Genomic DNA, 21,575 nt, shown 5'->3' on the forward strand with positions numbered 1-21,575 from the left:
AGAAATGTCAGCAATCAACAGTCATCTGAATTAAAGTTAAATTTAATTTTAAAAAAATAATTAAACATTTTAAAAGTCAATGTAGTTGCTGATTACATTGATCAAAACGAAATATGTATCTGTGTATATATGTATATATATACATATATACAAAAATGGATACATTTGCTGTCTAGCAAATACATATAAATGAATGACTCAATATTTTAAGTGATTACTTGATTCTTTTATTTACAAAAAAGATTCTAAATTATTTACTGTTGGGAAAAGGAGATTTCTTTCTTATTATACTAATGGATATACAAATATGGATATCATTTCCTTAATCATTTTTGCTGTGGTTAGTAACAGGGTTGCTCCAACTAGAATATTATTTAGAGGTAAAAAATGGCATTCTATCTTGTGAGCCTGATCATTTTAACTGCTTATCAAGTACATGCATTTGCAGTGTTTATAACATATTTATTGCACTATGCCAAAACAAGATTAATCTTGGAAACCTGTTCCATCCACACTGAATTTCTCCACACCAATGAAAGGTTGTGTTTATAAAGATAATAAAAACCTAGGTATTGCTCAACTGATTGGGTTATATCCATGGCTCCTTATCGACTGTTCAACATATTACAGGAAATAAATTTTTTGCAGGTTTACCAGCTGGGTGTTGGCCTTGCTTCTCACAGCTATTTTTCCTACTTGAAATAGTATTCCAACCCAGAAGTGATGAAGTTAGACCTCACATCACACACACACACACACACACACACACACGCACGCACGCACGCACGCACGCACAGACAATATATACAATTAATTGTTCATTGTAAAGAATAGTTATATTTCAATGAATATATGTTCTATGGAGCATTTAAAATTGTCATTGCTTTGTCTCTAGGATATCGTCAATGTAGTCCTGAGGAATTCAGCTGTGCTGATGGGAGATGTCTTTTAAATTCTCAGTGGCAGTGTGATGGAGACTTTGATTGCCCTGACCATTCTGATGAAGCACCACTAAATGCAAAGTGCAAAAGTGCAGGTTCAGAATATATTTATGGCACATATATTTATGTTATATATACATATTTAGTGAATTTTCTTTTTATATAATTGATTTTTGTACTTATTTTTACATGTCATTTTATAAAAATTGAATTCTGATTTCCCTCTCTCTTGCCTCCCTCTTTCCCCCATTGAGAAGGCAATCAATATGATATAAATTATACATATCATTATGTAAAACTTATCTCCTTATCAGCTATGAAGAAAGAAGGAAAGAAAGAAAAATAAAGGGAGAGAAAATTTGCGTTTCAGTCTGCACTAAGTTCACCAGTTCTCTCTCTGGAGTGGATAGCATTTTTCCTCATAAGTCCTTTGGAATATACCACATGTATTTTTGTAGAATTCTGTTTCCATACAGTAAATATACTTTAAACATTTATTTTGCTATAGTCATATGAAGTCTCAATAGCCAAGTGCCATTAGGAAAATTTTTCTCTAATTTAACAGAGGAACACCATAGGAAATCTAGTCTACTCAAGACTAAAAATCTATATATTAGATCACATTATTTGTATATTTAATCTCAAAATGGTTTTCCCATGTGTGTCTTTTTGAAGGCAATGTACCATGAAAGAAATTATGAGTTACATAGAAAGAATGAATGTAGGGTTATTTCTGTATTAGCAAAGTAAAATTAATTATAAAACTATACTGTAGAGAATGATTCTTTCTAGAGAGAATGTTATATTTGTTTGCAAATAAGCCAGCAAACCTTTATAAAAATGTCATTTAGAAATTGTGATACGCATATACACACATATTGTTTATATCTTTCACTTTATGAACATATCCTACACTTTGCTGGACTTAAGGTATACTAGATATTCATATTTTCAAATTTACCCATAATATTAATTATTCTACACATAAATATCCTTTCTTTTAACATGTCCAGCATTTAAGTACCAGAATTATTAAGTGATGAAAGGCTCCCAAACCCAAAATCTTTTCCCAGTTATCTTTGAAATTATTATTAGTCACCACAGATATCTCTCTCTCTCTCTCTCTCTCTCTCTCTCTCTCTTTCTCTCTCTCTCTCTTTTGGTTCACTGACATAAAGATGTCAATGTTAAATATCTAGGTTGGGAAAAGAATTCAGGACTACCTACTTATTTTTGATACTTAATTTAATGGGACATACTGCTTTTCAGAGACCTATGACTTCAGGAGAATGTCAGACTAGCTTCATGTTTTTTAATTCATTCTTTACATTATAGATCAAAGCAACATTTTCCTATTGGTTTTGCTATAGATATTTATTTTGAATCCCCATTTTCAAGTTAAAGCTTATTTAGTGTGTCAGAAGTATTCTACAAATAAGCATGATTTGCCCTTGGGTTGTTAGGTCCCTTAAAGAAAATAGTTTACCTGACAGAAAGTATAATATTTATTTTTACTATAACTGTGACATATAAGATAGCATAATTATATATTTTCATGAAACATTATAATACAAAGCAATGGCATGCTCTTTATGTTCCATTTGTTTTCTTTTTTTCCAGAACAGTCATGCAACAATTCATTTTTTATGTGCAAAAATGGTAGGTGCATTCCAAGTGCAAGTCTTTGTGACAGTAAGGATGACTGTGGTGATGGCTCAGATGAGAGAAACTGCCATATAAATGAGTGTTTGAGTAAGAAAGTTAGTGGCTGTTCTCAAGATTGCCAAGACCTTCCAGTTGGATACAAGGTGGGTACCATAAAATAAAGCATTTTACATAATGAGTTCAAAATTAACTGAGATAATTTGAAATTTTTTTATCCTGAAGATGACTATAACAGAAACAAGTTAAGGAGATGAATAGAATATCAGATAAGTTAAATATGATATATATATGAAGAGCCCACACACACAACTGCATGAGGTTAGTAGTATATCTAAGCCTCAGCATACATATAATCTAGCATAGTTTTTGGTGGAAAAACAATAGATTAGAGAGCATAAATATTTTTCATAGGTCTTACTTTAACTCTCATCATGATTTGAAACTATTCTTGCATTCCTGAGAGGTTGTAGCATTTGGACAAAAGCTCTACTGAGTATGTTCAAGCTGGAAAGACTTGGTTTTGGAAAGAATATAGTTCTGGAAACAGATTATGACTTGCTTAAGTATCCATCTAACTAAATATAGTCCTATTAATGTCTGTTAACTGAGAATCAGATGGGTTAAAGGGATCAAATTAAAAGTTGATACGAACATAGAGACACCCGTTCAATATTTTAATATTTAATATTTATATCACTAGAGTTATTTTTCAAAAGAAAATAATATAGAAATATACAGTAAGACCTGTAGATTCGTTCATGCTAATTGACCAAGGGATCTCACTACTAGGATCGGGTTGTGTATATATGAAAATATTCAGAGAAGCTTTGTTTATTATGACAAAATACTTGGAAATAACACAAATGAAATGAATGGGGGGAAATGACTGAATATATTGTGCTATTTGAATGTAATTGATTGTATCATGTTATTACAATGACAAATAATGGAAATATAAAGAAAAGAAAGGAAATATGTGAAATGAAGAAAAGAGCAAAAGAATAATACATACTATGATTACATATAAAAAATCAGCCACAAAATAAAGAGAAAAAAGTACCCAAGTAAAACAAATCCAAAGGGAACTCAAAAGCAAACAATATTTATATCAGCAAGCATATATAAACACTGTAGAGTCTGTAGTGTTGTAAATAATTTTATGTGCTTGTTTAGTTCAATGTTTTTCAGTAGTGGTGGTGGTTATTAAGTATATAATAAAAAAAAGATGGCTATAGCACTTCACACAGGTACAGTAATTTCATAAAAGCTATTCATTCGTTGATTTTGCCATGTGATCAAATTAAAATTTCTCTTTTTCTAAAATGATTGGAAATGAGTAGTGAAAATCTGAAGTAGATAAGATCATTAATACTTAAAACTCAAAATGAACTGAGGGTGGTAAAAATGCTAATCCAACAAGAAAAGGGAATTTTGTTTATTTTATATAAGTACAGAAGAATAAAGATGTAACAGAGTGATTATAGGTGGGGATATATTATTTTCCTTTTATTAGGCAATAAGAAGGCAGAACTTCTTAATTTCCATCTTGCTTCCATCTTCTCTTTCAAAGTAGAAAGAGTACTAATATTGTTTAGCAAGAATTGAAGTCTAATACCAGAAAGAAGTTCATGAAAAAAAGATTTGAATTTTTTTATTAGAAATGAAAGAACTTGCAGAAGGGATGGTGAAATGTCATTTACTTCCAATAGTTCATGGAGAATGAGAGAGGTATAAGACAACAGTGGATTTAACATACAGAGACTGTGGGAAATGGGGCAACTATGTGGTCAAATTGATAGAATACCCAGTCCTGCAAGCAGGAAGACCCATTTTCCTGAGATCAAATCTTGCCTCTAGGTACTAGGTACATGAACCTAGGCAAGTCACTTAATCCTATTTGCCTCCATTTCTTCATCTGTAAAATGATATGGAGAAGGGAATGTTAAACCACTACATTATCTTTTGCCAAGAAAACCCCAAATGGGATCACAATGAATCAAACACGACTGAAACAACTGAATAACAACAAATATGAGAAACACATTAGAAAGTTCAATCACTATTTCCAAGTCGTCCTTCATCTGAGCAAGAAATCAAAAAAACCCAGACATGGAAAAAAATTACTTGCTTGATATTTAGGGTGAGATCTTAGAGATGAATGGAACTTCAGGCTACACTCCCCCTCTATTATACAGATGAGTAAACTAAGTTTCAGAGAAGTGGAATAGCTTGTGATTCCACAGTTAGTGTCATAACATTATTAGGACACTATGTTTCCTCACTCCTTGTCTAGGGCTTTTTTTTTTAAGCCCTACTTCCTTTGAATAGAAACAATTCCAACTGATAAATTGAAAAACAGTTTAGCTTAGTGTTCAAGAATAGTGAGAAAATGAAAAGGAAAGCAATCAGTGAGAAAGAATCTAAATGAGATCAATATACAAAAATTAAATTTCATAGAAAACATTTGAAACTTAAATAAGTGACAAAATAATGTTAACAAATAAATTGATCCAGGAAAATAATCTGAAGATAGTAAGGAGATTGTAGTGAAATTATTACAAGATGAAACTTCCTTCAGGTTTTGAGTTGATCATTTCATTAACTTTAGAAAGAAGACATCCTATCGCATAGTAACAAAAAAAAAGTAACCACTCGTGTTTATCTTGAATATATTTTAATTCTTTTTACCCATCTTTTGGTGGCATATATTCTACAATGCATGGAAAAGCAGTGGGGCAACTTACACCACTTAAAAGGTCTTTTATTTAAAAATACAATTAAGTCTTTTTGAACACTTAAATGTTGCTACTGTTATCTAGGGAAATTTGCTTTGGATATTTTCTAATCACATCATTTGTTTAAAACATACATGTTATTCATTCCCTTCTAATATTCAACAATTTGGTACTACTTTCTTTTACCTCATCTTTCATTTTCAGTTAGTAATGAAGTTCTGGCAATTTTACCTCTTCAATATTTTATATATAATATCCTCCTGTTTATTCCAATTGAAATCAGCCTTTTAGAGTGCTGTCTCTCCCTCTTTCACTCCTCCCAACTCCCAACCTTATTCCCATGGCTCTGGATTATTTCAATAACCTTCATTGGGGAAGAGGGATTTGTAAAGATATTTTATTTTATCAATTACATATAATAACAAATTCCATGTTTTCCTAAGTGTAAGAAGAGGGGTTTCAGATAGTTGGGGTGTGTTTTGGTAATCCCGTGGATGACATATGAGGGCCAATGCTACTCACACACCACCCCTCCTTACTAGAGAGACACTTGGGATTGCTAAACGAGTGGAGGTTCCCCAATATGGATATGTCAGAGATGAAAGGCTAGAGGGAGATGTTGTATATTAAAGGGGCCCCAATGGACCCTCGTCAATTACTCAGAGCTGAGATATTTTGACACAAGTCTCCCCACTCCTCAATGCTGAAAGCTGTTTAAAATGGAGAGCTGCACTTCCCTCACCCACAACCCACAAGGTTCTATCTCTCCCAAATCAGCTGCTGTCCAAAGCTGACTTGAATCTCTCAATAAGGGTTTATTCAAGAATGAAGTAATTTAAGTGGGTACAGGAAAGGATATCAGGGAAAGGGGGGGAAGATGGTTTCCTAAATCTTATTATCATTCTCCCCCTGGGTAGATATTCTTCAGGACAGTTTATCTGTCTCTGGCCCCCAATAAAACTCCTATTCTTAAATTATTACTAACTAAAGAGGGAATGTAGTAATCAAGGTTCAAAGCAAGGTTCAAAACTCCAGGGGCTGGCTCCCTACCACTGGAGTCCAGGCTCCCTGGCCAAACTGAGGAACTGCAAAATTATGTCTTCTGACGTGTTCAAAAGTTGAAGAATCAATTGTACTAGTTGTATCTGCTAAAGGTCTCTGGGAAACTCTCGAGATTTGAGGTTTGAGGGTACTGAAGAATCTCTGGCTTCCACCTCCCTGTCCCTCCAGTGCTAGAGAGACAGTGATTTAAATCAGTTGGTTTCTTCCCACAATTCTTACCCTTCAGGCTAACTGTCATCCTTCCTAGGTCCTTCCGTGTTCCATCTGAGAATGTTCAAAATGCAGGCTTGCTTGACCTCTTACCATATCTTATCCAGTCTGTTACATAAGTTATGTGATCCAAACTATCTCCCTCCCCCTTTCTGGAGTTGGCAAGCAATTAAATTTGAGTTATGCATGTATTATTATGCAAAACATATATTTTCATTTTTGTAAAAGAATAATCTTTTAAAACCAAAACCACAAAATAAAAGCCCAAACAAACTAAAATGAAAAACCATATGCTTTGATCTGCATTCCAAATTCATCAGTCCTTTCTCTATAAGTGAACAGCATTCTTTCTCATAAGTCCCTCAGAATTGTCCTGGATCATTGTAATGCTCAGTGTAGCTAAGTCTTTCACAGTTAATTATTCCATAATATTGCAGTTACTGTGCATAATGTTTTCTTGGTTCTTCATACTTCACTTTGTATATGTTCACATAGGCATTTCCAGATCTTTCTAAAAACATCCTGTTCATCATTTCTTAAATCACAACAGTATTCCATCACTAACAAATACCATAATTTGTTCAGTCATTCCCCAACTGATGGACATGCCTACAATTTCTACTTCTTTACCACCACAAAAAGAGCTATGATAAGTATGTTTGTTCAAGTAGGGCATTTCCTCTCTATTTTAAAGTCTCTATGGAATACAGACCTACTAGTGATATTCCTGGATTAAAGGGTATACATTATTTTACAGTCCTTTAAGCATAGTTCCAAAATGGCCTCCAGATGGTTGGATTACTTCTCAATTGCACTAACAGTGCATTAGTAAACCAATTTTCCTGCATCTCCTTCAACATTGACTAATTTCCTTTAAGGTCAACTATTGGCCAATCTGATACTTATGAGGTGGTACCTCAGAGTTGCTTTAATTTGCATTACCCTAAATAAGGAATTTAGAACACTTTTTCATATATTTATTGATAGCTTTGATTTTTTCAACTGAAAACTGTTTGCTCATATCCTTTCACTATTTGTCAATCATCAACTGGGGAATAACTTATATTCTTATAAATTTAACTTTGTTCTCTATTTATTTGAGAAATAAACTCTTTATCAGAGAAATTTATTATAAAAATTATTTCCCAATTTCTTGCTTCTTTTCTAATCTTGGTTAGATTGGTTTAATTTATTTTTAATACCCTTTATATTCTTGATCTTTTGTTCTTCCAGATGAATTTTGTTATTATTTTTCTAATCCTATAAAATAGCTTTTGGTAGTTTGATTGATATGGCACTGAATATGGCAATTAATTTATATAGGACTGTCATTTTTATTATATTAGCTTGGCCTAACCATGAACAATTAATGTTTTTCTAATTCTTTAGATCTAACTTTGTTTAAAAAGTGTTTTGTGATTGCATTCATATAAACCCTCTATTTGTCTTGGTAAAAATATTCCCATGTATTTTATATTGCCTGGAATTATTTTAATGAAAATTCTCTTTTTATCTCTTGCTTCTGGGCTTTGTTGGTTTATAGAAATGCTTACAATTTTTGTGGGTTTATTTTTTTATCTCACAACTTTGCTTAAGTTATTATTTCATCTTTTTTTTAGTTTTTCTCTTGAATTCTCTAAGTGTACCATCATACCATCCACAAGGAATGATAGTTTAGTTTTCTCATTGCCTACTTTTATTCCTTCAATTTCTTTTTCTTCTCTTATTACTAAGGCTAAACTTTCTAGTACAATGTTAAGTGATAATATTGTACTAATTATGATAATGGGCATCCTTGCTTCACTCCTGAACTTATTGAGAAGATTTCCAAATTATCCCTATTACAGATAATAGTTGTTAATGGTTTCAGATAGATACAACTTATTATTTGAAGGAAAGGCCCACTTATTCCTCAACTTTCTAGTGATTTTAATAGGAATGGATATTGTATTTTGTCAAAGGGTTTTTTCTGCTTTTATTGAGATAATCAAGTAATTTCTGTTAGTTTGGTTATTGATATGGTCAATTATGCTGTTAGTTTTCCTAATATTAAACCAGCTTTGCATTCTTGGTATAAATCCCATCCAGTAACAGTGAATGTCCTTGTGATATATTGCTATAATCTCTTTGCTAATAATTTAAGATTTTCACATCAATATTCATTAAGGAAAATGGTCTCTAATTTTCTTCTTCAGCTACTGTTCTTCCTGGCTTAGATATAAGTACCATATTTGTGTCATAAAAAGAATTTGGTAGGACTCCTTCTTTGCCTATTTTGCCAAATAGTTTTAGGTTAATTGTTCTTCAAATGTTTTATAGAATTCATTTGTGAATCTATCTGGCCCTTGGAATTTTTTCTTAGGTATTCCATTAATGGCTTCTTCAGTCTCTTTTTCTGAGATAGGATTATTTAAGTATTCTATTTCCTGTTTTGTTAAACTGGACAATTTATATATTTTCAAATAATCATCCTTTTCACCTAGATTGTCTGATTTCTTGTAATATAATTGGGCAAAATAGCTCCTAATGATTGCTGTAATTTCCTCTTAATTAGTGGTGAATTCACCTTTTTCATTTTTGATTCTGGTAATTTGATTTTCCTCTTTCCTTTTTTAGATCCAATTAACAAAAGTTCTATTTTTTCATAAAGCCAACTGCTATTTTTATTTATTAGTTCAATAGTTATCTTACTTTCAATTTTATTAATTTCTCCTTTCATTTTTAGGATTTCCAATTAAGTCTTTAATTGGGATTTTTTATTTGAATTTTTCCTAGATTTTTTTTAGTTCTATGCCTAATTCATTGATCTTTTTTCTCTATTTTATTGAATAAACATTTAGACATATGAATTTTCCCATAACTACTGCTTTGGCTGTATTCTATAAATTTTGATATGTTGTCTCCTCCTTGCCATTCTCTTTAATAAACTTATGGATTGTTTCTATAACTTATTCTTTACCTTAGCCTTATTTCTAGAATCAGATTATTTCATTTACAACTAATTTTTCATTTGACTTTCCATGAACCCTTAATGATCATAAATTTGATTGTATTATGATCTTAAAAAGGATGCATTTATTATTTCTGCTTTTCTGTTTTTGGTTGTGAACGTTTTAGGTCCTATTATATGGTCAATTTTTGTGTATATACCATGTGTTGCTGAAAAGAAGGCATATTACTTTTTTATCTCCTTTCAATTTTCTGATATGGGAAAATTGAGGTCCCCAGCAATATAGTTTTACTGTCTGTTTCCTCCTGAAGCTCATTTAATATCACCTTTAAAATTTTTGAAGCTAAACATTTGGTGCATATATGTTAAATAATGATATTATTTCATTTTCTATAATACCTTTTACCAAGGTATTATTTCCTTCTGTATTTCTTTTAATTTGATCTATTTTTGCTTTAATTTTGTCTGAGATCATGATTGCTACTCCTGATTTATTTTTATTTTTGTTTTTATTTTTTTTCACCTTACTTGAAAGCCAATTGATTCTGCTGCATGCCCTTACCTTTACCCTGTCTACCTGGCTCAATGTGTTTCTTGTAAACGAAATGCAGGATTCTGTTTTTTAATCCACTCTATTCTCTATTTCTGTTTTGTGAGTGAGTTCATCAAATTTACAATTACATTGTGATTACTATCTTTGTATTCTCCTCCATCTTATTCCTTCATTCTTTCTTTCCTTCTTTTCTTTCCAATAGCTCAAGGTGGCAAAACTAGAACCTTAGATAGAAACCCAAGTGAGGGAGCAAAGGAGCACATTACATTGGATTTGGAAAGCCTTGTTCCTATAATAATTTTAGGATCACGAATTTCAAGTTAGACTTTACCTAATCTGAAATAGCAAAAATTATAAAAATATACTTTCATAAGACAGTTTAGCAAATGAAATTCAAGAAAAAAAGATGCGTGCAATAAGAAGTTTATGACTTTTTTTTTAAATAGCTTGACAGGTTTTTTTAAACCATCATTTGAGGGCAATGAAGGAAATATTCAATAACCCATTCATTTCTCTTTACAATATTAGTGCAACATTATAAAAAACACTCCTTTAAACTGCATGATAAAATCAAAATTGCTTACAAAAGCAAGTTTCAGACCTTATGGCCTGTAAAACATTTGAACATTTGTGGTAAAGCAAATAAAATGTATTTAACAATTCCAAAGGGAGCTGTAACATTTAAGCAAACTAAGAATCTCATTTTGACAAAAAGGGATAATTCACTGTTAAATAAATGTACTTCTAGGGGAAGAAATATGCTTCTGGTGGGTATATTACAGCTAACGTAATTGGAAATATAAAATATCTTTTACTTGCCTTGAGTTCTCATTGGCTTAGGGAAAACCTGGAACAAAGTATAAGATTCATTAAGTAGTAAGATTAGCATTTGAGAATGCACTTTCTGGTTGCTCCTTTTTGGAGTGGGAGAGTTTCTGGGAAAGATACTACTTAGTAAATTCTCTTATTAATTTCCCTAGTCTCACATGAACTCAAACCACAATGAATCATAAGGAAAACAAAAATGATATTGAACCTTGATTATCTTCTCGAAAGTTTGGTTTTGGATTTTAGGTCAAAAGGAGCAGATCAATCAATAGTTTATTAAAAAAAAAACATAAGGCCCCCAAATGTGCCAGTATAATTCTATTTTGAACTAGCTCTTTTACATTATTACATTAAAGTTTTTTTAAGTTTTATATTTCTTAACTTTGTATCTGAATTTTTATACTTCCTCTACATACATGCTTTTTGAAGGAAAAAGTAAAGTTTTCTTCAGGGGAAAGTATAATTCACAGGGAGATGTTTTTATTATTAACTATTTTTGTTAACTTTTTTGTTATTTACTATTTTTGTTAACTTTTTTCACCTTTTATTGTGAAAGGATGATGGTTTTTGAGAGGAATTTTTTTCTTTAGAATAATAATTTTTTAAAAAGCACCACCCACAATTGTATCAATGAAAACTTTGATGAGGGAGTGGTGATTATAAAATGTATTGCAATTATTATGACTTTAAGTTTTTAATTTTTAATTAGTGAGTAGAGATAGCCAGGTTGCACAGTGGATGGAATGTTAGAATTGAATCTTGCCCCAAATTCTACCTAAGCAACCCCAGGCAACTCATATTTTCTTAGCCTCAGCTTACTCATGTAAAATGGGGATAAAAATATTATACAGGTTAGTTGTGAGTTTGAATGAGTTAACACATGAAAAACCACATTAAAAACCTTAAAGTGTCATATAAGTACTAGTGGTTATCATTATTATATTTTAGCAATTTATATTTTTCTCAAAAGTATTTGAATATATGTAATATAAATGTCCAAGTTGGCCTATGTATCTGTAATTGGGATTGTGAGAAACTTCATTAAAGCTATGAAGACATTTGCTCTGAATTTTGCTAGAAAAGCATTAAGATTATACTAGCCCATTTTCCTGTATGTTTTCTAAGCTGTTTCTCAATTCTAATCTGTTTTCCACTCATTCTTGCAGCTTTTGAACCAGGGATCAGCAGTGTATGGCTCTCGAGCCATATCTGGCTCTTCTGAGGGCCAGATATGGCTTTTTCTGCAGGAGCCATAAAGTCAATTTTTTTCCATGCGCTGTTACAGGAGCTCGCACTGTGAGCACTGTACGGCTCTCAAGAAATTACATTTTAAAAAATGTGGCATTTATGGCTCTCAGGGCCAAAAAGGTTGCTGACCCCTGCTCTGAACACGGAATCAATTGATCTAATTTGCAACCTTTTATAGTAATATTTTGTTGTTTCCTCTTGGATTTTTCATTTATCTCTTGCACTAGGAAAGGGCAGATCTTCCTTGGTTTACCACACCAGGCAAGATGATGGGACTTGTGTCTGTGGCTAAGGAAAATAGTAGCTCCAAAAACTGATGGTGGCTAGTAAAGGCAACTTGTAGTTTTTAACTTTGTTAATACTCTAAGAACTTTCAGAGATAAACCAACATTTCTATACTGATGATTTTTAGATAAACTTTGGTGCAAAGCATATAATGCAAAGATACCAGTTAAAATGGTACAGAATGACTACGTATACAGGAATTATATTATGTTTATGTATAGATTCATACATGAATATATATATTAGACACACATTTACATTTCTACCATTACCTAGACCCTTCAATAGGTAACTCTATGAAATACTTCACTTTGGATTTACCATATATGTCTATAGTTATCCCTTGAGTCTGCCCTTTTGCAGAACATTTTAATTTAGCTAAGAGAAGAGAAAACTTAGAAGCGACATGGTAAACATGGTCAGGAATTTGAAAGGCTACCAGTTACAAAAGAGATTATCAAACAAAAAGCCATGTATATGGAGTCCTAGTGCATTTGATCTTGAAGAACTGAATAGAAGTTGTCAAAAGCCAAATTTAAGCTTGTTATGAGAAAAGATTTTTAACAGTATCCTGAAGTGGATTGGGTGGCTTCAGTCGATAGTTGGTTTTCCCTAAATAGAATTCTTTAATCAAAAACTATAAGACTATTTTTAGGTGTTTTGTAGAAGGGATTCTTTTTCAGGAAAATGTTAGACTAGGTGGCCTATAAGATATTTTCCAGCTCCCAGAATTTATCATTTTCATTGGCTTTAACCATTTCCAATTTATTCTTTTGCTCTTTAAAAAATGTAGTATTTTGAGGAAAATACCATACCATGACTATGATAATACAACCCACTATTGATTCATGGGTACATTTATAACTTTACCCTAGATAGCACCTGAAAGGCAGGACATTCTGCATCTCAAAGTTTAAAATGTCTTGAAGCTAAGCTAAATTATTTCCTGGCCTTAGGGACCTTATGTGAGCCAGAAGTTTACACCAGGAAGAGCTTGAATTTAGCTAAACCTGGAGATCTTAAGGGCAAAGTAAAGAAATACATATTTACATATCCAGGCTTTCAAATCCTGTCAGTCAATTCTCCTTCTTTTATGATCCATATATAGGTTGTGAAATAAAATCCTTCCTCCAAAAGGAGGTAGATTGTTTGGTAAAGGCCTAGATGGATAACAGATAAGAAACACCCACCTAGAGCCCTCCCCAGGACCAACAAAGCACAAAACACTTGGGCTTTTGAAAGCAAGTTTATTTTTTTAATTTGGGTAAAGGAAAAGGGTAGGAAGAGTCCTAAATCTACAGATCTAAGCTCCACCCAACTTCTATGCACCTCCTGAGAGGTACTCTTCTGTTGCTTCTGTAGGCCCTAACCACTCCCTGCTCTTACTTAAAACCCCAAATGCTATCTGACTATCTACTACTCTAATTACCCAAATTGTCTTTAAGAAGGATAAGGAACCTGGGGTTGGTTTCCTAGATAACCCGGAGTCCCAGGTGACAAACCCTTGAGATTTCCTTAGACAACTGGATCTCTGACTGGTAGTTCTCAAACAGATGAGTATCTGTACTCCAGGGAAAGGACATTCTACTCCAAGGCAAATTCTCCAACCCAGGAATCCCTAACCTTTCTACAAGATTAGTCCTTCCCAGAGAAAATGCCAGAGCAAAAATCCTCCTTCCAGCTCGGGTTTGTAATAGGATACCTATTCAGAAACATACAATAAAATAATAAGAAATCTATTATATAGGGATGTCATTACAACTGAGAGAGCAGAGAGGGCTTAATGGAGTTGCCATTTGAATTGCCTTTTAAGAGCAGGAATTTAACAAGTGGATTGTATTTCTGGTAGCAATTGTTTGTCTCATGTTTGGTTTGTATTTGTTTTTTTGTTTTTCACCTTTTTTTTAATGATAGTGCTTAGCATAGCACAGTGCCTGGAACATGAGAAAGGCACAATAAATCTTAGTAGATTGATTTTAAAAATTTGCAAAGCTGGGAAAACTCTGGGTTTATAGGAGGGAGAGCAGAGAATAGTTTAGTTTCCTTGATGTAAAGAGAACGTAGAAAGAAATCAACAATATACTATACATTAGGATAGATTATAGAGGATCATATCAAGTTAAATGGTTTAAACTTTATTCCATAGGAAACTCCTAAAGGTTTTGAGCAGAGGAATCATTTGATCAGATTTAAGTATAAGGAAAATTAATCTAGTACTGCTATGAAGAATGGATGGGAGGATTAAAGGATAGCAAGAATATTTATTAAGAGGCAGTTGTAATTATTCCCAATGATGGAAATAAAGACCATTATTATATGGCATTATTAGGGACTAGAAAGGAGGAAATGAATATATGATGTCACAAATAAAAAATGATAAGTGTTAATAAGTGATTGGATTTTAAAAAGTGAGGGAGATGGTAAAATCCCCAATGTTTATAATATGGGAGGAATAGTGAATAATGGTAAAATGGAAAGAAATACTAAATCTAAAAAAACAAGTGAATTCTGTGATAAAAATAATCTCCTTTGAGTTTATATTGCATTTAAGATGCTGATGAAATATTCAAATAATTACCTTATTCTCAGTCACTTGAAGATGAGGGTCTTAAGAGAGAGTACATGGTGATCAAAATTGAAATTGCACACACTATTGTAATAAATGAAAATGTTTTTTAAAAACAATAATGCAAAAGATATTAAAAGGCAGGACTGAGGTAAAACTGATTTTTTAACAGAAAATAAAATAACAGAATAATTCAGTAGAGAAAATGGATGTATGATTTATAGGTAGGATGATCAGGGCAGCTGACCCCAAAAGAAGGGTGTATAGATACTGAAAGATGCTCCCCAAAACACCTGCCTCAAACTCTATCATTTACAGTGGAGATGAGGCTTCATGGACAAAGCAATGGATTTGACATCATAAACACCACATTCAAACCTTACTACTCACATTAGTCTTCAGTTTCTAGGCAAAACATTTAACCCTGCCCAAGCTTTAGGCAACTCTCTAAAACTTACCTTATTAAGACATAGTGATAAAACCATATCTTTGATATATTATATAGGAAACCATGTGAGTCAGTCCCCAAAGAAAATTGCCAAGTGCTCACTCTCAAAATGAGGTTCAATACCATTTTTGTTCCTACTTAACTTTTCTCTTCATATGTACATACATGCATACAAGCATAGATACGAGTATGTATATATATATAATTTATGCATATTTCTACTTCAAAAATTATAATTTTCTTTTTTCTCTTAAAATGAAAAATATGCAGATCTGTAGAAGACATTTAATTTTATTGTTCCAATAAAAAATGTGCTGAAAGAGAAATGTATGAATCATTTCCCCAGCACTACTTTCCCTTAATGACAAGAATCTTTTTCTGGCATGAGCATTTTCAGCTAAACATGAGCTCTAGTTTATTCCTTCTTGACAACATTCTGACTTTTAACTTCTAATGTTCATGTAACAGCAGCAAGCTATCTTTTGTACTATGCTCTTAATTTTACATTCTTGTCTTTCTTTATGTGTATAGAGCACTAAAATTGGGGTAATAACAGCTAAAAAAGTCTTCATCAACCATTATTGTTGAGCAACATGTTTTATTGCTTCTTCATGGTGCACTGGCTGATCACTTGCTGGAAAGATGTAGAGCAAGATAGAACAGACTTGTCTGTTCTCAGAGAGAAGAGATGGACTTGGAGCATCTAGCTTAGTGAGGTCGCTGGCACAACAAATTTTGTCCCACTTTTACCAGATGCTTCTCTAGATAAGTTGAAAGCAATGTGTGAATTATCAAAGACTATCAAACCCACAGATTTTATTGAGCACCTCATCTCTCTTAAGACCTGTGTTGGAAGTTACAATTACCAAAAGAGTAAAAACTCCATGATAATTAAAGAAAATCTTTAATGTTATTTTTGAGTCATGGTAATTCATGTACTAAAAATCAAAAGAATTGGTTTTGGGACCCAGTTATTTAACCTCAATGAATCTCAATTTTCTAATTATAAAATGAGTAGAGTAATGGTTTTTTTTATATAGTTGTCAAGGTTAAAAGAGATAATGTGTACGAACATCCTTTGCATAAAGCCAAAGTAAGCAAGGATTATTCTTACCTGCCAACAACATTGTATGGTGGATAGCATGTAAACTAAGGAAGAAGTTTAATACCCACCATAGGCACTTTTTTTAGCAATGTGACCCTGCTCAAGTGACTATCTCTCTCAGCTGCAGTTCTCTTACCTATTAAGTGGGAAGAATGATAGCCCCTTCCTCCCAGGACTGGTGTGCAGGTCAAATGAGGTGATATTTGTAACATGTTTTATAACCTAAAAGCTCTATAGAGAGATTTGGCTCTTATCATTTTTTAAGCTTCCTAAGGAAAGGATAGTCTTTCATACAGAGCTTGAATATTCTGGTGTCCTAGGCAGATGCACAAAACATAGGGAAAGCATCATGGAAGTCACCTTCATATCAGCTCTTGATGACAGATTCAGTTGGTGGAGAGAGAACTTCAATATAGGAACCAGGACTACATTAAAGGAGAAACCCAGGGAAGGAGACAGAGATTTCAGGATTCTAATCCATTGCTCCTGTAGAGGTCACCATTAGGGGAAGGAAAAAGCGAAAGGGTATCAGGGATGGGGAGGAGGTAGAAAAAGGAATGATCATGTAGCTTGCTTTTTAAATTAATTATTCTTGCTAACCAGGTCTTGAGTATTTTTTTCCTACCTGTTGAAGTGATATGAAGTTCATATAAACACTATCAACACCTAAATTTTAGTGTCCTATATTCATGTACTAGTCAATCTGCCCACCTCTTCTCTGTACACAGAGACATTACTTTGTTTTCATAAGGTATTCTATAATGATGATGATGAGTGATAGCTAGGATATTTATACATATGTGATAGACATATATAATTTGTGAATATGTATCACTTTATAGTTTTAAAAGTGAGTTATTTCATTTTATTTAAGTTTACTTGAGTTGTGAATATGAACAGTCTAAGACAGTGGTTCCCAAATTTTTTTGGCCTACCGCCCCCTCTCCAGAAAAAATATTACTTAGCGTCTCCTGTCACATACTATCACCACCCTCTTACAGTTATTCACCGCACCCCCCCAAATGCACCTGTGGCCATCACCACCTCCCTGGATAACTGCAGCACCCACCAGGGGGCAGTGGAGCCCACTTTGGGAATCACTGTTCTAATACATTGTTGCTGATAGACATTGATTTTTTTTTCACCCAAGTGTAAATGCTGGCCTGGATTTCAGCTGAAGGATGATGGCAAAACATGTGTGGACATGGATGAATGCTCATCAGGATTTCCTTGTAGTCAACAATGCATCAATACATATGGAACCTATAAGTGCCTCTGTACAGATGGGTATGAAATACAACTAGATAACCCAAATGGCTGCAAATCGCTCTCAGGTAGGCCATTGGATTTATCCAAGTATGCAACAACTATTATAAATAAACATTTTGAGTTTTGAAGCCTCTGTTATTGCCTATTTTCCTTTGGCATGCTTCTGAGGAAGCAAAATCAATCCTGATTTACTAGGATATGGGAATTTGCTTCTCTATAATTTTATATTCTTTACACATATTACTTTGTGCATAATTACAGTGTATTAGGATATTTTGAATTATTAAGTGCTCACTGGGCTCTGGGAGTACTCAGAAGCAACAGAAAAAAATATCTCTGGCATCAGTGCTGAATCACATGTTCCTGGGAACAAGTTTGGCCTAGAATGTTAAATAGCTTACTAGAACATGGCTCTGAGCTGTAATGTCCAATTCACTTTCTGCTCTATCAAAAAATAAAGTTGTGATAGTGTTTCATGCCTTTCTTTTATATTTAATTAATAAAATGGCCTTTAGTTACTCATTTTAAATCAATGACAAATTAAATCATGAAAAATGTAGACTTCCCCTTTATTTTAAGTTGAATTTTTTACTCCTTTTTAGGAAGCTACAAGGTAAAGAATGGAACTGCTTTTTGACTAGTTAATAAAGCGCTGTCTGTCACTAAAGGTTAAAAAAAATCAATCTTCTGTTCTATTCTTGGTTATTTTGGGGGTATCCCAGCAACCAATTGGTGGATTCTCCAGGTTCACTAACCATCCCCCTGTTCTGTTTGTAGTTACCCTCCCCTTCTTGCTAGCACTTCCATTAATGTTATGGAGTCATAAATGGAAGGAATTAAATCCAAAAACTATTTGAACTTATTCTTTCATGTGAGGTTATGTAAAGTTTTTAGGGATGGACATGGAGACAGCTTTTGACTAAAGTGGAGTATTATAGATAATATACCAATGCCATAGACATCCTCCAATTTGAATAAATGGAAGACGTTTGTCATCTCCTTCATTACAAATGACTGTGTATGAAGCAGCAACTTCTATTGCTCAAAAACCCAAAAGGAAAACATTTTGTTTAGTAAATTATCACAATTGCAATTTTTAGTTGCAAAAGCTTAGAGCTTAAAAAAAGTAAGATAGGACTTTACATACTATAGAAATTTTTTTTTATGTTAACATGACTAGCAAAACAGAAAACAACCTAATCTATATATTTGGGGAGATAGATAGAGATTTCATTCATCTAAAGCAGGGGTCAGCAACGTATGGATCTTTTGAGGGCCAGATATGGCTGTTTCTGCAGGAGCCATAAAATCAATTCTTTTTCAGGCGCTGTTACAGGAGCATGCACTGTGAGCATTGTAAGGCTCTCACGATTTACATTTTTAAAAATGTGGCGTTTATGGCTCTCACGGCCAAAAAGGTTGCCGACCTCTGATCTAAAGGAACTCTGCTGTTGAAAACCAATTATTCTTTAAGTTATAGAGTTTCTTTGGTAATTAAAAGATTAAGTGACTTACTCAGGATCATATAGTAAGGATGTATTAGACTCAAACTCAGGATACTGAGTTCTGATACTGAGAAAAGATTATCTATTTACAATACCACTCTCGATCAATATGTGTAGTACTTGCTCTAAAATTAAAGAAATATAGCTAAGTAAGTAAACAGTTCATTTTACAAAAAAATAATTCAATAAAAGAAAGCAACTAGCTTTTAGGCTAATTGTCCAAATAAATGATATCTCAAATAATCTTTCTTAAAAGACCCATCTATCATGCTATTAAAATGATTCCAGGAAGTTAGGCTAGATGATGAGAGGACTAAAGAGAGCCCAACAGTATATTTAGAAACTTGTCAAACCTTTATCTTGCCTAATTCTAGGTTTACAGCTAAATAAGAAATTTATAAAACTAGAATAGAATGGAGAGGAAACAAAGATGATTAAAAGTTAGGAAATAAGACATCTAAAGAAGAGCAAAAGGAACTGTAATAATGAACACTAAAGAAGATAAAGCTAGAAGAAATTTGGTAGTCTTAAGAAAATGGAAAACTTTTAGAAATACTATTATTTCTCTAGTAAGGATAAAATATAAACATTCATTAAAGGAATAACTTTAAAAGGATTCCTTACTGTAGGAATGTTCTGTAGAATGCATGACTATGTTAGGAGTGGAATATTCTTTTCTAATGATTTAGAAGAATTAAAGTGACTGTCACTTGTCTTGAAGTATGGATCTGCCTCAAGGGTGAGGTATGCATTAGATGCTGTTTACATATAAAATAAGGTCCAATAGTTAGTCAAAGAGAACCATGGTGCCTTTAATAATAATTGGTTTTAAATCCCCAAATTATCAAGAGAAGTGATGAAAAAGGGAGATGGCAGACTGATTGTTAGTAGGCACTAATTAACTCCTTAAAACTTTGTCTGATTCATGAAGACTATGTTTAAGTTCATTAGGTAGCATCTATCTCTCTACAATTTGGAATATATCTATAATATGAGATCTTCTGACTATTTGTGACTAGTACTTCAATAACATAACTTTTAAAAAATGCACATCACTGTCATCAGAGCCAAAAAAAGCTGAAACAAAGCTAACAATGTTAATAAAATTAGTCTAATGTATTCTCTTTCCATGGATTTAGATGAAGAGCCCTTCTTAATTCTTGCAGACCATCATGAAATAAGAAAAATTAGCACAGATGGATCCAACTATACATTACTGAAACAGGTATAGTGGCATGAGTTTGACTGATCTTTAATGGTTATGGTTTTATTTTTGTTTACTGATATGAATTACGAAGCAATCACCATTGTCACAACTTAGAAAATGTGAATGCTGTTTTTTACCTTAATGTAGAAACTTTGATAGTAATGGATTCACACATCTATGAGGATTATCAAGAAAAATAAGATTTCATTCCTGCTCTCAATGAACTAGTTCTAAGATGGAGATAACAGGTGTAACTATTATATATGATAGAAAATAAAAGTGGTGTAAGACAGTTACAGATTGCTCTTGGTTCTCATAAGAAGGAAAGATTATATCTATTTGGCATTTCAGAGTAGATTTCATAGATGAGATGGCATTTGAGTGGCTTAGCATCGAAAGGTATGGTTGAATATGGCATCTGTATGGAGAGTCCATTATAATGTAACTAAACTAAAAATGAATTTTACTTGGATGCAAATGGGTCTCTGATCTTGAGAAAGGGATTTCATATCAGGACCATCACACTTACTGCAACTGTTCCATTTTTTCTCCCACCTTTGGAGTAGTTTATACCCTTTAATAATTCACCCTTTTAACAAGTATACTCTTTAGTTTACAAAGTACTTTCCACAAAGTAACATTAGATGATAGGTAGTTCAGATATCATTATTATAGGCAGCATGGCTTGGTCATCATGGAAGGTGGCAGGACTCAACTTCAGATTTCCCAAATCCTAGCCCATAATTCTTTTTTTGCTCCCCAGTTATATGATGATGCCAGAAATACCTGCCTCAGACTCAGTAGCTTCCAATCACAAATTTCTATTCAAGTGTCCTGAAATACATGAAATAATATTTAATTGACCATGTTTTAAACTGTACCTTCCATCTTAGGATCAAAATTGTGTGTTGGTTTCAAGGCAGAGGAGTGGCAAGAGTCAGGAAATGGGGATTAAGGGACTTGCCCAGGTCACTCAGCTAGGAAGTGTCTGAGATCAG

The sequence above is a fragment of the Gracilinanus agilis genome, chromosome 3 (genome assembly GCF_016433145.1).
Source record: "Gracilinanus agilis isolate LMUSP501 chromosome 3, AgileGrace, whole genome shotgun sequence".
NCBI classification, from domain to species: Eukaryota; Metazoa; Chordata; class Mammalia; order Didelphimorphia; family Didelphidae; genus Gracilinanus; species Gracilinanus agilis.